The following is an 18849-nucleotide window of genomic DNA, read 5'->3' as shown; positions in this document are numbered from 1 at the left end:
GCAGCAGAGGATCAACTAGGTAAAAAGACGAGGGCTAGTAGAAATCCTTGGGTGACAGAAGAAATACTGAATTTAATTGATGAAAGGAGAAAATATAAAAATGTAGTAAATGAAGCAGGCAAAAAGGAATACAAACGTCTCAAAAATGAGATCGACAGGAAGTGCAAATTGCCTAAGCAGGGATGGCTAGAGGACAAATGTAAGGATGTAAAGGGCTTAACTCAATAGGGGTAAGATAGATACTGCCTACAGGAAAATTAAAGAGATCTTTGGAGAAAAGAGAACCACTTGTATGAATATCAAGAGCTCAGATGGAAACGCAGTTCTAAGCAAAGAAGGGAAAGCAGAAAGGTGGAAGGAGTATATAGAGGGTGATGTACTTGAGGACAATATTGGAAATGGAAGAGGATGTAGATGAAGATGAAATGGGAGATACTATACTGCATGAAGAGTTTGACAGAGCACTGAAAGCCCTGAGTCGAAACAAGGCCTCGGGAGTAGACAACATTCCATTAGAACTACTGACGGCCTTGGGAGAGCCAGTCATAATAAAACTCTACCATCTGGTGAGCAAGATGTATGAGACAGGCGAAATTCCCTCAGGCTTCAGGAAGAATATAATAATTCCAATCCCAAAGAAAGCAGGTGTTGACAGATGTGAAAATTACCGAACTATCAGTTTAATAAGTCACAGCTGCAAAATACTAACGCGAATTCTTTACAGACGAATGGAAAAAACTGGTAGAAGTCGACCTCGGGGAAGATGAGTTTGGATTCCGTAGAAATGTTGGAACACATGAGGCAATACTGACCTTACGCCTTATCTTAGAAGAAAGATTAAGTTAAGGCAAACCTACGTTTCTAGCATTTGTAGACTTAGAGAAAGCTTTTGACAATGTTGACTGGAATATTCTCTTTCAAATTCTGAAGGTGGCAGGGCTAAAATACAGGGAGCGAAAGGCTATTTACAATTTGTACAGAAACCAGATGGCAGTTATAAGAGTCGAGGGACATGAAAGGGAAGCAGTGGTTGGGAAGGGAGTGAGACAGGATTGTAGCCTCTCCCCGATTTTATTCAATCTGTATATTGAGCAAGCAGTAAAGGCAACAAAAGAAAAATTCGGAGTAGGAATTAAAATCCATGGAGAAGAAATAAAAACTTTAAGGTTCGCCGATGACAGTGTAATTCTGTCAGAGACAGCAAAGGACTTGGAAGAGCAGTTGAACGGAATGGACAGTGTCTTGAAGGGAGAATATACGATGAACATCAAAGAAAGCAAAACGAGGATAATGGAATGTAGTCGAATTAAGTCGGGCGATGCTGAGGGAATTAGATTAGGAAATGAGACACTTAAAGCAGTAAATGTGTTTTGCTATTTGGGGAGCAAAGTAACTGATGATGGTCGAAGCAGAGAGGATATAAAATGTAGACTGGCAATGGCAAGGAAAGCGTTTCTAAAGAAGAGAACTTTGTTAACATCGAGTATAGATTTAAATGTCAGGAAGTCGTTTCTGAAAGTATTTGTATGGAGTGTAGCCATGTATGGAAGTGAAACATGGACGATAAATAGTTTGGACAAGAAGAGAATAGAAGCTTTCGAAATGTGGTGCTATAGAAGAATGCTGAAGATTAGATGGGTAGATCACGTAACTAATGAGGAAGTATTGAATAGGATTGGGGGGAAGAGGAGTTTGTGGCACAACTTGACTAGAAGAAGGGATCGTTTGGTAGGACATGTTCTGAGGCATAAAGGGATCACCAATTTAGTACTGGAGGGCAGCGTGGAGGGTAAAAATCGTAGAGGGAGACCAAGAGATGAATACACTAAACAGATTCAGAAGGATGTAGGCTGCAGTACGTATTGGGAGATGAAGAAGCTTGCACAGGACAGAGTAGCATGGAGAGCTGCATCAAAGCCGTCTCAGGACTGAAGAGCACAACAACAACAACTTTATAATTCTTTGGTAACATGTTCTAATGTTGAGAGGTTATATTTGTGCTGTTAAACATAGTTTCACAGTTTCTCACAGTTTCTCTTGCACCTTGCAAGATATCTCGTACATGTGTTGACGGACTGAAATGGCTCTGAGCACCATGAGACTTAACTTCTGAGGTCATCAGTCCCCTATAACTTAGAACTACTTAAACCTAACTAACCTACGGACATCACACACATCCAAGCCCGAGGCAGGATTCGAACCTGCGACCGTAGCGGTCACGCGCTTCCAGACTAAAGCGCCTAGAACCGCACGGCCACACCGGCCGGCTGACGGACTGAGACAGTGGAAAACGAGAAGAGGAAATCAATGCCGTTTGCAATTCCCATGGTTTGGAGGGAATCGCTGAACCATGTACTTGTACGTTATTTTTGTACGGCTAGCGTTGCAAGTAATAACGCAAAGACCCAGGAGCACGTAAACAGTCACAATATTTCATCGGTCTTACGACCAGTTACGTATAGTTAATTTCTACCTATTCCAAATACACCTTTCATTCCTGAAGATATGTAACAGGAGAGCAGCACAGAAATAAGCACGGTCTGCTTTTAGTCGCAAACGGTGACGGCGTAACACGATTGTGAGATCAGTGTTCCCAACAGTTGATGGAAAAACAGGCTATGCCGACACTACTGGGTGTGTCTGCTTGGGGACTGGGGGATCTCGGAGCAACAGGTCGGCTCAGACGCGACAAATATGTCAACAGCCGTGTGTCGACGCACCGGTGGCACTTTGCGCTCGCGTCGCCGACTCGTTTTCTCGCACCAGGACTGCGGGTGACGCACTTGACGGGCAGCTCCGGAGCTGCGAGTTTCGCTGCACCTTGCCTCCCCGCCATCGCCTGCCTGTTCTTGTGGCACTCCCGTGATTGCTTGCTTGGACGGCGCAACCTTACTCCGATACATTCCCTACTTCTGGTCCATAAGAGTTGTATGTGCGACTGTGTGACATTTACTGCACTACTTCATCCGCAAATCTCTCTCCTCAGCTATGCCGAACGTGGGGATTGCATCCCTCCGCCATACTTGTCACCAACGAATCCTTAATCTAACCAATACTCTTATGACAACATCAACTGTATTTCCAGTCCTCCAAATCCTCCACTGCGAAGAACTCTGCATCCCCTACCGCATCTGCTACCCATCCGCAGTAGGATCATATGGGAACTTAACTTACTTCTCTCTCACACCAGTAATCTTCGGATATCCTAGACCACCAATTAACTTGGCGCCTACGTTCCTATTGATTCAACCCTCATTGTTAACCCTTTTACTCTGACACTCTTGGCCGGCCCGAGTGGCCGAGCGGTTCTAGGCGCTACTGTCTGGAACCGCGCGACCGCTACGGTCGCAGGTTCGAATCCTACCTAGGGCATGGATGTGTGTGATGTTCTTAGGTCAGTTAGGTTTACGTAGTTCTAAGTTCTAAGGGACTGATGACCTCAGAAGTTAGTCCCATAGTGCTCAGAGCCATTTGAACCATTTTCTGACACCCTTGCATCAACAAATCCCCTCCAACATTACACATACCCACTACCCACTGCCTATTCCAACTAAAGTCTAACCGTCTCCCCGTGGTCGTGAAATGTGCCTAGAGAGATGCCCCCATCTTTCCAGATTCAACAGCCGATTCCCTTCCTGTCCTTCAGGGTTCCCGTTAGCCGCTCTTCCCTCGCCACCTCCCCTCCTCTCCCCACCACTACCACCATCTGCTTCCACATTTTCCAAATGCTCGATTAGGGGTCTTCTTCCAACTCTTCCATCCCACATCGTTTCCAGAACGCTCCAACAACCTTCCCGCCGACTGCTTGTTTTCCATAATTTTCAGTTAAATGAAATGGTCAATTTTTGTAAATACTATCGTCCATTGACAGTATTTTGAGATGAAATTAGTTAACCTAAAATGTTTACTGTATTAAAACCTGTTTTGATAATTTTAAAAAACATGTAGAAGTATTATTTTTTTACAGAAAGTTTGTCTTTGTATTGTATAAATGCTCTCGGCTAAAAACTTTCGATGTACCTCTGTCAGCCCATTCTCGTCCTCTTCAGTGAGGGAGTAAAAGAAATTAAACAGAAAAATCCTGCGTTCAGTGCATCAGTGGTTCATCGCATCGTCAGTCATACAAGTGCACTACACATATTGAGCAAGTCTTCGGCCTTCCCTCCTATACAGTAATGTAACAGGCTGAGATTTTCATATAGCAGTAGACGATACACGTTTCAATTTAAGTGAGTGGTAAATATTTATTATGGTGTTTACTTTCGATAACGTATAGAATATTTTCATGATTGTCTAGCAACATTTGAAGCAATTTTGATCTATAGTAGAAAATTTCATCTTGTTTCTCATAAAAATCGAATCGGGGAACGACGGAAAAGGAAGTCGGCCCTGCCCTTTCAAAGGAACCATCCCGGCATTCATCTGAAGAGCTTTGCGATTTCTATATATTTGTATCCCCGAACAAAGTCATTCGTGGCTATCGATTTGTTTCGTACGAAGAGGTGCATGCATGTGTTCAATTATGGTTCTGTAAGCAATCGCAAACAATTTACCATGCAGGCATTGGAGGACTTGTCTCAGAGAGAGATAAATGCATCAGCAGTTACGGCGATCACTTTTGAAATGATAAACAGTTTACTTACTCTTCCTCCATCTGACTGCCTCGTATAAAGAGAGGAGACGGCGCGCACTGTTGCGGAGCGCATCGTGGAACACCAGCCTCCACCAGGTCTAACGAATGGCAAAACGTCATTTTTTCGGATGAATCCAGGTTCTGTTTACAGCATCATGATGGTCGCATCCGTGTTTGGCGACATCGCGGTGAACGCACGTTGGAAGCGTGTATTCGTCATCGCCATACTGGCGTATCACACGGCGTGACGGTATGGGGTGCCATTGGTTACACGTCTCGGTCACATCTTGTTCGCATTGACGGCACTTTGGACAGTGAACGTTACATTTCAGATGTATTACGACCCGTGGATCCACCCTTCATTCGATCCCTGCGAAACCCTACATTTCAGCAGGATACTGCACGACCGCATGTTGCAGGTCCTGTACTGGCCTTTCTGGATACAGAAAATTTTCGACTGCTGCCCTGGTCAGCACATTCTCCAGATCTCTCACCAACTGAAAACGTGTGGTCAATGGTGGCCGAGCGACGGGCTCGTCACAATACGCCAGTCACTACTCTTGATGAACTGTGGTATCGTGTTGAAGCTGCATGGGCAGCTGTACCTGTAGACGCCATCCAAGCTCAGTCTCACTCAATGGCCAGGCGTATCAAGGCCGTTATTACGGCCAGAGGTGGTTGTTCTGGGTACTGATTTCTCAGGATCTATGCACCCAAATTGCGTGAAAATGAAATCGCATGTCAGTTCTAGTATAATATATTTGTCCAATGAATACCCGTTTATCATCTGCATTTCTTCTTGTTGTAGCAATTTTAATGGCCAGTAGTGTATATTGGACTACCCATTAAGCTGTGTACCTCTAATAAACAGCTGATGAGAAACAGCGATTGTGTTGACTGAATCATAAGACGGAACATCTGTCTTCTAGACGCCAAATTTGAATGGGCTAGGAAATCCGCTTCATGCCGGAACATGTAAACAAGACAGCGAAAAACGGTTTTCGAAATTGGGTTTTTGTCTTCCAAAAAATGCGTCGCACGTAAACGTAGCGAACAGGTTTTCTTTAAAACGGATTTAAGCTCAGTCATAAATCACAAACATTTATCTCTGAACCACGCAGTAGAATGTCTTTACGACGTTGCTAGAACAAATGAACGCGCAGTTGATGGCATGGTTCTAATGTTTTCTTACCTTCCCATGCGCAGAGCGCCATGAGAAGGCTAACAGTTTTTCGTGAACCCAGCAGCAAGGACAAATCCTAGGACTTACTTCCGTACTTGCCAATAACTACTAATACAACCCGAGCTCATATCGAGAAACGTTGTGTTTTCAACGCATATTAGTTTACTGTCAGTCTTATTTCGCAGTAATCTGCAATGAGGTAAGTCTGCTAATATTAAGTGATGAAATGTCAAAGATAAGTGCGTTTTATAAAGCAGAAAGTAAGTAGTGACAAAGTAGTAATCGGCCGATACATCCAAATTATGAGAGGTACAACTTCTGATAGACACAAATTCTAAGTAAGGTATGTGAAAGGCCGTAATAAGAAATTAGTATATAATGCGCTTACTTTTCTTTGATTTTTTGGCCTCGAAAGAAGTGATTTCGTTGCTTTGCTGCGAATAGGCACCCGATCGATAATTTTTGTGTATACCGTGTCTGCACTTACTTCCGGTTTTCTGACCGTTACTGATGTCATTTAGCTCAATGTATTTTCCTCTTTCGCTATTTTCTCCAACAATTCAAGCTTGTTTGAGTTTCAGCAATCACTTTTCGTATGACGTTTGAGTATCGTTCTATATACTATTATACTTCGAACACAACTTCAAAAAGATGCGTAGAACTGTTAGCAGGATAATTTACAGTATCTTGTAGCACTCTCTGCTCACGTCCAGCTTTTATACTGCTCCATACTACAAATGGTTTCTTCGTACGTTCGATTTGTCGTTGGGTCATTCATTTGTCTTACAGTTTCAGAAACTGAACGAGACAAATTTTTATGTAATCCGTTAGTTTGCACCTGTTCATCGGGTAATTTTATATCGTACTATAAGATTTGAATAATTGATCTCTGGAGGACTTTTTAATCAACATTTTTAAAAGCTCCGTTCATTTTCTTCGCGAAAGGCCTTCCGTAAGTATTCTGTGATAAATCTCGGTGGCTGCAGCAGAGTTCACCTGAAATACAATAATGGCCAGAAAGGAAATTAATATTCACCATGTGCCTTGGAAATTTTATGAACAATTCTTAGGCAACAAATAATATTATTATGTGACACCTGATGTAGTTCATTAATACAGGAAATGACAGTGTGCGTTAAAGGCATCGAATACCCCTTCCTTCCCGCAGCGTGATTTGTTCTGGTGCGGCTTTATTAGTAGTGGGTGTCGGGGAAGTAGGGCCGGATATTAAATAGCTATAAAACATACAAAATTTATTGGAAACGTTAAGTAATTTCTCCCAAGACCGCGCGGCCGAGCAAAGCATTCTTGATGACAAATCCACAAACATCCGGTGAGATGACCCCTACCATTTCATGCTTCAATTGGTGTTTTATTTGTGGTTAGTTCACGTACATTTTTGATTTCACAAACCCCACAAAAATGTCACAAGGTATAAGATCGCATGAAGCGGCAGACCATTCCTGGGTACCACACAAAGAGAGAATTTTTTGAGTGAACGTTTCATTCAGCAGAACGATGGTCTCACGGAATGTGTGACACGTCACACCATTTTTTTTAAACAAAAAATCGTTATTTTCGTCAACAAGAGAAAAACAAAACCAGTCTGAAAGTATGTTTCGGTAACAGTCACTGTTCACAGTGACGGCAGCTCCCTCATTTTCAAAATAGTGCAGCCCGATCACTGCTCCTGCCCAGAAACCACAGCGCACTGTCGTGCGTTCTGCATGCATCTCATTTTCCACAGTCACTGGCGGACCTTCGTTACCCCAAATTCTGCAGTTCTGCAAAGACTCATTGAGCAAATCTATGTCTCTTTCCATGATCTGCACGCTTGAACTCTTGTGTAAGTTGAATGTTGCACGCATGCATTTTCAGATCTTTTGAAAGGATTTCATGCAGTGAACTTTGAGCTCGAAGGCGAACCGATTTTTTTTCTGGCTTGCAGTCTCGTTGGTACGTAGGACTGCTATGTTGTCTTGTGTTCGAAGATAACGCAGTCGTCCTGATTTCTTAACGTCTGAAACAGAACCCGTGGTCTCAAACTTCCGTATCAACATCCGAACTGATGATTCGATTGGAGCAGCATTACGTCCGAGTTCCACACGCAGTTATGAACGGTTGCCGCGGGACTTTCAGTAGTTTTGGAATAACTTTTTATCAGTTGGATACACTGCTTAGTTGTCATCCGCACCATGAAGAAAACAAACATTAAGCAACAATGCTAATCACACAAAAGCCACCAGGCTGCTAATGGGAAATATTCCAGATAACAAATATAACAAAACGGCTTCCAAACGTCTTATAACAAAATGGGGCAAATTCAAATTCGTCCTTACTTCCCAAACTCTCGTTATAATTCCACACTTCCATAATTTTTCTTCACACATTCAAATATTACTGTTAAGATGTTAAGGTGAGAACTGTGCCTTGCTTCAGGAGTAGTAGTAGTAGTAGTAGTAGTTTTTGTTGTTGTTGTTACGCGTGCTTTAACTTTCTACTGATGCCTCCGTCGTTTCCGCTATAGCCATTAACTGACCTTTAAAAGGTACTTATTACATTCAATATCCTTAAATTCACTGTGAGCGACAGCCAATACAAGAGCTTAATCAATATTTTGGTCTTATACTGCACAGTTTCTTATGTTTCCAGAGTCCGATACCTTCCAAACGTAAAACTGTTCATTTATCTGGATGCGGCTAACTGTTTTATGTTCTACCTAGTCTTTATTTTTATAAAGCCGATAATAGTGGTCATTCACTTCAAATTACCTTCGCATCACGGAGAAAGTAGACAGCTCTTTACTTTCAGACAATAAAAAAATCAGCCTTCAGTTGTCTTCACGATTGCTGAAGCGCTGAATTATGTTGAAGACATACTCTTTACTTTTCTTCACTTTCATCTTGGTCGAGAAGTAGTGGACTTTAATCCATAACTGCGGAAAGCTCACCCGCTGAGTTTACTTACCATGCGCACCTATATGAGAATTTAAGGTCATGCTGGTGCGTGGCTCCACGTTACCCAGAACGTGGGCAGTGAGCGGGGGATAAGAATTCAGCGCATATCCCACCGGAGTGAGCCCAGGTGCCAGAAACTGAGCAGTCCAGTCACACGGCCGTCCCGCGACGGCAGAAGCCACATGCAAAAGCGGCCGAGGCTGTCCACGTGGCGGTGACCGGCTAGCGCCGCTGGGCCGTTACGCGGGGCCCGATTCTCACGAGAACCGCGCGCTCATTGCCGCCTGGAAGCGCCTTAGCTTCCCGTCACAGGAAAACGTCCTGTGCGAATGCAGCCCGCGCACAATCTAAAACCAGTCTACGCCTACATAAACTTCTTTTGCTGCTTGCCAACTTCTACTAATTTAACCCTACTAGTAACTGTTAGGTGTATTAGTCGACCACAGAATTAGTGCACCTGGCACTGAGGACGCTTCGGTCTGCTTATCCTGAGTTTTTATCGTGAAGTTTCACGAAGACACGCTGAACTACTTTATAGTGTATGCACAACTGTCCTGAAGTCGTTCACAGTGCGATGCGCTTTCCTTAGGCACCACTGTACATGATCGCTATTTTTTTATTTTCAATGACCGGTTTCAGGCTAGCTGCTCATCTTCATATCTGTCAGACAAAGTTAAAAATATAATTAACGAGAGAGATACAGTTACTGACAGAAATATCTCAGTTTACAAAAAGAAATTTTGGAACGTATTAAATTCCAACATACCACACATTGCAGTTACAGAGTAACTTGTCAGTACTGAACTACCGGTTCGCTGTCATAACTAAAGTATATTTTAATCTGTTAAAACTTTATACCACGGTTTTGGAGAAACCTGATTGGTAACAGTAAAAAGTGCCCTCTACCTATAAGAATTGTGCATATGTTTTGTTTTCACCGTACATATTAATGGCGAATATACTTTTTAATAAAACAATTTTTAAAGTAATAACATATGAGTAATCTATTTTTGAGTGGACTATAAACCAAAATAATTTACACCAATTTAAAATTTTTTTATAAAGAAACTTAAGAATGTAATTAAAATGTAGGTATTCTTTCGAAAATGTGCGTTTCCCCTTCTTTGTATTGATTGGTGGTGGAGAGCATTTCTCTACGTCAGAACGTATACAACGCCACGCCAAATCTTCTTCCGCCGCGCCCAATTCACCTCGCCGCCAGTACGCTGAGGGCCGTTCCGCTGCAGCTTGTTATTACTGAAGCGTGCTGTTGCATTCAAGAGTAAGCCTAAAACAGGTCTTTAAAAATCTCATAGTTGCTCATTAACTAGTACGTCTGGGTTTTTTCTTTGATGAGCGTATATTTCAATCTCCTCGATCACGTTGAGAGAGAGACTTTTTGGAGCTTTATGTAGCACATCCATTTGTTCATTTATATTACTCACTTCATGTTTACTATCTTTTACATGTGCTCCAAATGCTGTCCGATTGCTATGACTGCAATGTTCCCTGTATCGAATTTCAAAATTCCGCCATGTCTGTACTATATAATAGCCGGCCGGTGTGGCCGTGCGGTTCTAAGCGCTTCAGTTTGGAACCGCGTGACAGCTACGGTCGCAGGTTCGAATCCTGCCTCGGGCATGGATGTGTGTGATGTCCTTAGGTTAGTTAGGTTTAAGTAGTTCTAAGTTCTAGGGGACTGATGACCTCAGTAGTTAAGTGCCATAGTGCTCAGAGCCATTTGAACGATTTGTCCTATATAATAACCGTCACCACGTATTTAAGGTAACTGCCAAGTGCTACCCTTCCCATCTCTTTAGCACTGTTTACTAACTGCTATTATTTCAATTCCAAATGCTTCCTCCGCACACGGCCGCACATCATATGAACGAATTTATTTGGCCCTATTACGAGGCAACAGGTATTGCTGGAGTAGTACAAACATTACTTCTTATAATTTTTGTTTGTTTTTTTACACAATCGACTTCTCACGAAACAATCATAATCGGTTTCTGCTACCCAGTCCATCTTCAGGCTCACTCGTAATCTAGCATGGTGGTGCGCGGTGCTACTGGGTACACAGTACGATCACCTCTTGTTTGCACAGCCTGCAGTCTGGGCAGTAACCGTTCCATTTCAAACTTGTTAAGGTCGGTGGCTAAGGAATACCTTCGAGGTCTCCCTGACGTTATCTTTCACCACAAGACTGTGTTGTCCTCACCTAACTCGGTATGGAGAGTGACGGATTGCTGCTTTGGCTCGCACATTCTCCAGACGTCTCAACCAATGGAAACGTCTGATCATGGGTTTCTGAAAGAATGGCACGCCATCACTCGCCGGCCACTGCGACTGATGAGCACTGGCAAAGTGTTGCAGCAGTACGGAATGACGAATCTCTGTCTCATTCAAACTCAGGGCAACTCTATGACCAGTCGGCTTTGAGCCTTTGTTGCTACCAGAGGTGACAGGACTCTGCACTAAACGTCACACCCTATCTTCCCAAATCATCTACAAATTGAATAATTTAATCTTCCTACTATATTTCGTACACAATTAGTAAAATTTCGTTATTTGCTATCCTTCGAGGTGTTGCAGTTCTATTGTCACAGTCTATAGCCCTTAATAGCATATTATTAGCCTATTAAATTTTCTTCTTTCATTTTATCGGAGGCCTGCAGCCTTTTTCTTTCCTTTTATTTGTTTAGAGCTCTTAATTAAGAAGAAGTCTATGGATCTCTAATATTAAGCGTTTACATTTTTCTTTATATTTATCGGTGGCCCTGTTTGTTTATTATGTTTTATGATTCGTTATTACTCTGGAAGTAAATGACCGACAGCATCAAAGTATTTTAACAGTTCATACTTGTTTCTCATATCTCTGCCCTATAACACCTTAATTTTATTTTAGATACTCAAGTCCTCTACTATTGGGACTTTCGGGAAGATTATTTCCCTTCGTTTCACTTTATTTTATTTATTTTTTCCTCTTACTTTCGCGCACTCTTCCTCTTAGATGTGTTGCTGATCGAGATTTTTTCCCCTTTTTTCATACATCAGCATTTAGCGCTTCACTCTCCAGTGTCTAATAAAACATACTCCATGGTCGTTTTCTGCATGAACAGTGCAGAGAACGAAATTCCTTAAGAAGGTGAAGTCAAAAGTTTTTGGGTTTTCTAAATGCGTCTTTCGGTCCAGAAACTTTCGACCCGATGTTTCCATCCTTCTGCTAACACCTTCTTCTGGGATTTGGTTCCACGCTGGGCACGCACTGTCATATTTCCGCAAAATTTACATCCTCATTGCAATGTATTACTTAGTGTGTAAGTTGATTTATATTTTATCCAATAGAGGCCAGATGTCAGAGAAAAACAGGATGCAAAAGGTTAAAAAATTTCAAACTAATTTTTTGTCGCTTTAGCTAAATGATCACGCAGCTGTAGGTGAAAATTTCTCTTACATCAAGTTACATTAGGTTTAGTTTCGTGAGTGACATCGCATACATTACACGAAGAATTGGAAGAACCCAGGTATTTTCTCTAATGGGTATCCCCACTATTAGGTCTGGATTTACACAAAAAGTACTTATGTAGATAAGCCACAAAACTACATCAGGGAAAACTTTCTTTGTTGCACTAGGATCAAAGTTTTATTTTATTTTATTGCACTGGGATAAGAGCGAGACATGTAACCCAATCCTGTGGGTGTAGAGTTCCTGGGTAATTTACAAAACATTATGAGAAAGTAGATCTCAATGAAACAATTCCAAGTTTTATAGCTTTATATACCTACTTCAAGAATATTTGAAATGTGTGTTTTTACGTTTGCACATCAGTAGTGCTACTTTCGCTCAAAGCCGTGAATTAAAACATTTTTGTTGCCAACCATTTATGTATTTTGTGCGTTTAGCGGCAACAAAATGCGACATTCTTATAGGTCAGATTGGTCGTGTGACTAGGGCCTCCCGTCGGGTAGACCGTTCGCCTGGTGCAAGTCTTCAGATTTGACGCCACTTCGGCGACTTGCGCGTCCATGGGAATGAAATGATGATGATTAGGACAACACAACACCCAGTCCCTGAGCGGAGAAAATCTCCGACCCAGCCGGGAATCGAACCTGGGCCCTTAGGATTGACATTCTGTCGCGCTGACCACTCAGCTAGCGGGGCCAGACGGTCCGATTGGTGCTCAAGGTCTGATGCGAATCGTGTTCGTAACTTTCGGCCAATGAAGTCTACTTTCGTGCTTAGAATATCACGTTCGCATTCCGCTTTATAGAGCCTGATGTTATTGGTCTTAGGGTATGAATCCTCACTAGTGACTTATTTGCTCCTTATACAATAGTTAGTGTCCCCTAACACTCACTATTCTAGCCCTGTATTAGCTTCATTTAGGACACTCTGCCATTCAGCGTATTAAGGGAAGTAAATACGATGGAGTAGGTTTGGCGTGGCAGCTCGTAGTTACAGATAATTTTGACAACCTTAGCTGCATTTTGTTAGACTGTGTATCTTATCACAGAACTTTAATGCCATCTGAGTTCATTTAGTTTACTCAGTATCGTATGCTACCAAACAGAATTTGACAGATCTTATCAGTGCAAGAGTTCATCCTATCCTCTTCCATGCACAGGATAATTACAAATTATTCGCTGAACTACTATGTCTACCTTTTACCCAAGACGACAAAAATACGTAGTATTAAAGCCATCTCAAAGAGGGACGTTTGGTGTTTTGATGTTCACATAATTATGCTATGTGGTGTGTAAAGTGAACGATGTTTTTATTGTTGTTAAATCTTGCCTACCGATCGTCGCTAATGGGTGACTGAATAAGAGTGAAGAGAGAATGCTGTTGCGTTCGATACGTGTTCGGATTACATACTGAACGTCACGCTCTTACAGCAACGTCGTTCCCAATTTAATACCAACAAGACTGCAACTAGGGACACGTTTGCCGTTAAGGGAAACGACGTGCTTGAAGGCAAAACGTACGTGGAGACACAGTCGACAAAGCGTGTGAAAGTATGCCGCAGAGCCGGCAGAAATCAGATCGGGGAGCCAGCCATTAGTTACCGTTACAGTGTTAACAGCGAGAGTCATTTTGTGCAAAGATTTCAGTGGGTTCAGTGCTGTCGAATTTATACACCACTGTAGCCCATTTACGCCTATCGTGTGGGTAGGGGTTTCGTGAACTTTATAGCCATGAACCCATAGCAAGAGGATACATCGGGGATAAACGTTGTGAGTAATCAGGCGACACGTGATGTATATAGAAAAGTCAGTGCTTGCAATACCCTGATGAAGTATCTGCAAAATCCCCCGTGGTTACGGAGATCGAACATGACTGGCCAGATCTACATTACAGACAAAAACACATGGGGCTCACGCTTTGCATTAAAGATCGGTGTAAGAACTTCAAACTTCCGTCTTTGAGACGGAAATCATGTCGTGTATTTATGATCGCTGTTTGTGGAAATATAGCTTCATCGAATTTTCAAACTAATTATTATCATAGTTGATTCTTAGAAGCCATAAAACAATGCTACAAGTCGATTTCCAATATAAGATAAATCTAGAACATTAACAATTTTCTGATATTTCTGTAACAAAAGTTTTCTACGAAGACGTGGTTTTAGTATCAATAAACATCACTGAACTGATTTCACTCGACTCCGTACTATGGAGTAGAAGGTACATAGAAAGTTTGCTTCACTATATTTTTGGAGAACTTACTTGGCATCTGACATGTAAAAAAAACTGTATTTCGAAAGTAATTAGTGATGGCCATTAAGACGAAAATTATTTTGAGGAAAAATGATTTCATCTGCATACCCTGTACACAGGAAACTCATAGTAGGCTTACTATCTGCTGAAAGTAATAAATTTCGATTAATCGACCCAGAAGCAAAGCGCCCGTAGCAGGGAGCAGCTTAGTATTCTATTAAAACAAGCGCGAAATTAAGGGACTTCAATGCTTATTTTGTACTCTCTCCAGCCCTGGAAACCTGGCTGTCAATGTACTTTCAAGTATCACGAAGCGACGAAAAAGACAGGATGTCAGGTTTACGCACTTAACATCGTGCTCGTTAACATCTGCAAGACAAAAGAGTTGCCGTTTATAGTTACATGGATAATACGATGTACAAGGCGTAATGTCAATTCGAAAAGTGGTCATCAGTTACTTATTCGAAATAATAATACAGAAACTGTAAATACTTCCTGATAAATATAGATCAGAGAACGACAATCTCAAACTGTTTGTGAAAATGTTATTCCTGCGACATTAAGGCAACACACGAACTTCTGTGCCGGAAACGCAGGGAAATGTTTTAAAGTTAAGGAAGACGTTGTGACCACCGGAAAAGCAAAACACTTCCTCCCAAGCTAATTATGGCTCAAATTCAAAGATACAGTATCGACAGCAATAGATAGATTCATACCGCATAAATTAATAAGAGACGGGACTGATCACACCATGGTACACAAAACACGTCAGAACACTGTTGCAGAAGCAACGAAAAAAGCATGCCAAATTCAGAAGAACGCAAAGTCCCCAAGACTGGCTAAGTCTCACGGAGCTCGAGATTTAGTGCGGACATCAATGCGAGATGCTTTTAATAGTTTCCACGATGTCTCAAAATATGTTAGAAAACCCAAAGAGATTCTGGTCGTATGTAAAGTACACCAGTGGCAAAAGAAGTCAATACCGTCACTGCACGATAGCGATGGAAATGTTACCGACGATGGTGTAACTAAAGCGGAGTTACTAAATACACTTTTCCGTAATTCCTTCACGAAAGAAGACGAAGTAAATATTCCAGAATTCGAAACCATAACAGCTGTTAGAATGAGTGACATAAAAGCAGATATCTTAGGTGTTGCGAAACAACTCAAATCACTTAATAAAGGCAAGTCTTCCGGTCCAGATGGTATACCAATCAGGTTCTTTTCGGAGCATGCAGAGACAATAGCGCCTTTCTTAGCAATCATATACAACCGCTCACTTGACGGAAGGTGTGTTCCTAAAGACTGGAAAGTAGCACAGATCCCACCAATATTCAAGAAAGGAAATAGGAGTAATCTATTGAATTACAGACCCATATCTCTGGCCTCAATTTGCAGTAGGATTTTGGAGCATATACTGTACTCGAACATTATGAATCACCTTGAGGAAAATGACTTATTGATACATAACCAACACTGATTCAGGATATATCGTTCTTGTGCAACGCAACTAGCTCTTTATTCCTATGAAGTAATGAGTGCTGTCGACAAGGGATCTCAGATCGATTCCATATTCCTAGATTACCGTTCCTCACAAGCGGCTCTTAATCAAACTGCGTGCATATGGAATATCGCCTCAGTTGTGTGACTGGATTCGTGATTTCCTCTAAGAGAGGTCACAGTTCGTAGTGATAGACGGTAAATCATCGAGTAGAACAGAAGTGATATCTGGCGTTCCGCAAGGTAGTGTCATAGGAACTCTGCTGTTACGATTTACATAAATGAGCTAGGTGACGCTGTAATTTACCGTCTAGTAAAATCAGACGATCAGTTCCAATTACAAAATGATCTAGAGAGAACTTCTGTATGGTGGAAAAGTGGCAATTGGCAGTAAATGTGGAATGTTGCTGCGCCGTGTGGGATCCTTACCAGGTAGGATAGACGGAGGACATCGAAAAAGTGCAAAGAAGGGCAGCTCGTTTCGTATTGTCGCGCAATAGAGGTGAGAGTGTCACTAATATGATACACGAGTTGGGGTGGCAGTCACTGAAACAAAGGTGGTTTCCTTTGCGTCGAGATCTACACTCCTGGAAATTGAAATAAGAACACCGTGAATTCATTGTCCCAGGAAGGGGAAACTTTATTGACACATTCCTGGGGTCAGATACATCACATGATCACACTGACAGAACCACAGGCACATAGACACAGGCAACAGAGCATGCAAAATGTCGGCACTAGTACAGTGTATATCCACCTTTCGCAGCAATGCAGGCTGCTAGTCTCCAATGGAGACGATCGTAGAGATGCTGGATGTAGTCCTGTGGAACGGCTTGCCATGCCATTTCCACCTGGCGCCTCAGTTGGACCAGCGTTCGTGCTGGACGTGCAGACCGCGTGAGACGACGCTTCATCCAGTCCCAAACATGCTCAATGGGGGACAGATCCAGAGATCTTGCTGGCCAGGGTAGTTGACTTACACCTTCTAGAGCACGTTGGGTGGCACGGGATACATGCGGACGTGCATTGTCCTGTTGGAACAGCAAGTTCCCTTGCCGGTCTAGGAATGGTAGAACGATGGGTTCGATGACGGTTTGGATGTACCGTGCACTATTCAGTGTCCCCTCGACGATCACCAGTGGTGTACGGCCAGTGTAGGAGATCGCTCCCCACACCATGATGCCGGGTGTTGGCCCTGTGTGCCTCGGTCGTATGCAGTCCTGATTGTGGCGCTCACCTGCACGGCGCCAAACACGCATACGACCATCATTGGCACCAAGGCAGAAGCGACTCTCATCGCTGAAGACGACACGTCTCCATTCGTCCCTCCATTCACGCCTGTCGCGACACCACTGGAGGCGGGCTGCACGATGTTGGGGCGTGAGCGGAAGACTGCCTAACGGTGTGCGGGACCGTAGCCCAGCTTCATGGAGACGGTTGCGAATGGTCCTCGCCGATACCCCAGGAGCAACAGTGTCCCTAATTTGCTGGGAAGTGGCGGTGCGGTCCCCTACGGCACTGCGTAGGATCCTACGGTCTTGGCGTGCATCCGTGCGTCGCTGCGGTCCGGTCCCAGGTCGACGGGCACGTGCACCTTCCGCCGACCACTGGCGACAACATCGATGTACTGTGGAGACCTTACGCCCCACGTGTTGAGCAATTCGGCGGTACGTCCACCTGGCTTCCCGCATGCCCACTATACGCCCTCGCTCAAAGTCCGTCAACTGCACATACGGTTCACGTCCACGCTGTCGTGGCATGCTACCAGTGTTAAAGACTGCGATGGAGCTCCGTATGCCACGGCAAACTGGCTGACACTGACGGCGGCGGTGCACAAATGCTGCGCAGCTAGCGCCATTCGACGGCCAACACCGCGGTTCCTGGTGTGTCCGCTGTGCCGTGCGTGTGATCATTGCTTGTACAGCCCTCTCGCAGCGTCCGGAGCAAGTATGGTGGGTCTGACATACCGGTGTCAATGTGTTCTTTTTTCCATTTCCAGGAGTGTATTTACGAAATTTCAATCACCAACTTTCTCTTCCGAATGCTAAAATATTTTGTTGACACCCACCTACGTAGGAAGAAATGATCATCATAATAAAATAAGAGAAATCAGAGCTCGAACGGAAAGATTTAGGTGTTCCTTTTTCCCATGCGCCTTTCGAGAGTGGAATGGTAGAGAAGTAGTATGAGAATGGTTCGATGAACCCTCTGTCAGGCACTTAAGCGTGAATTTCAGAGTAACCATGTAGATGTAGATGGACCGATTATGGTTACACAAGTCTCGTTTGGAACTTCTTGAGAATTCTCTGACCTTCGTGGCAACATGTGGACGAGCGTCGTCGTGCAGCAATACCATACCAGAACACCATACACCATGTCGTTTACTTTTAAATGATGATCACGCTCATTACCACTTCTAAATATGTGGCACCATTAGCCGCTGCACAGTTCTCTAAAAAACCAGGATTATTTGCGACTGTAGCGGCAATCCCAGACCTTAACCACACAAGGCACAGCGTCACAGTTATTTTTTCTCTTGCGCTGCCCGATACATACTGACTTCAGCTCCCATCTTACGTACAATAGCTGCAACATATCCTCTCTCTCTCGTGCAGTATTCGTGCGGTAACGGGTGCGGATAAAGTGGTGAATTCTGGAATCTGACCTGGCGATCGATAACATTCTCAATATGTTCGACGCATCGGATACCTGTTTAATTGCAGTCCCAGTAGTTCAATTGTCTTTCGTCATCTGTAACCGCAATCAACAGTATCACGTTTCTCTCTTTTTAGCTCATCGCTTTTCTCGAAGCAATAAATAAAGAAATAATTTAAACCGTGGAGGAATCATGAGCC

Source organism: Schistocerca piceifrons, chromosome 2 (genome assembly GCF_021461385.2).
Source record: "Schistocerca piceifrons isolate TAMUIC-IGC-003096 chromosome 2, iqSchPice1.1, whole genome shotgun sequence".
Lineage (NCBI taxonomy): Eukaryota > Metazoa > Arthropoda > Insecta > Orthoptera > Acrididae > Schistocerca > Schistocerca piceifrons.
The sequence above is the reverse complement of the archived record's forward strand: the minus strand, read 5'-3'. Positions refer to the sequence as shown.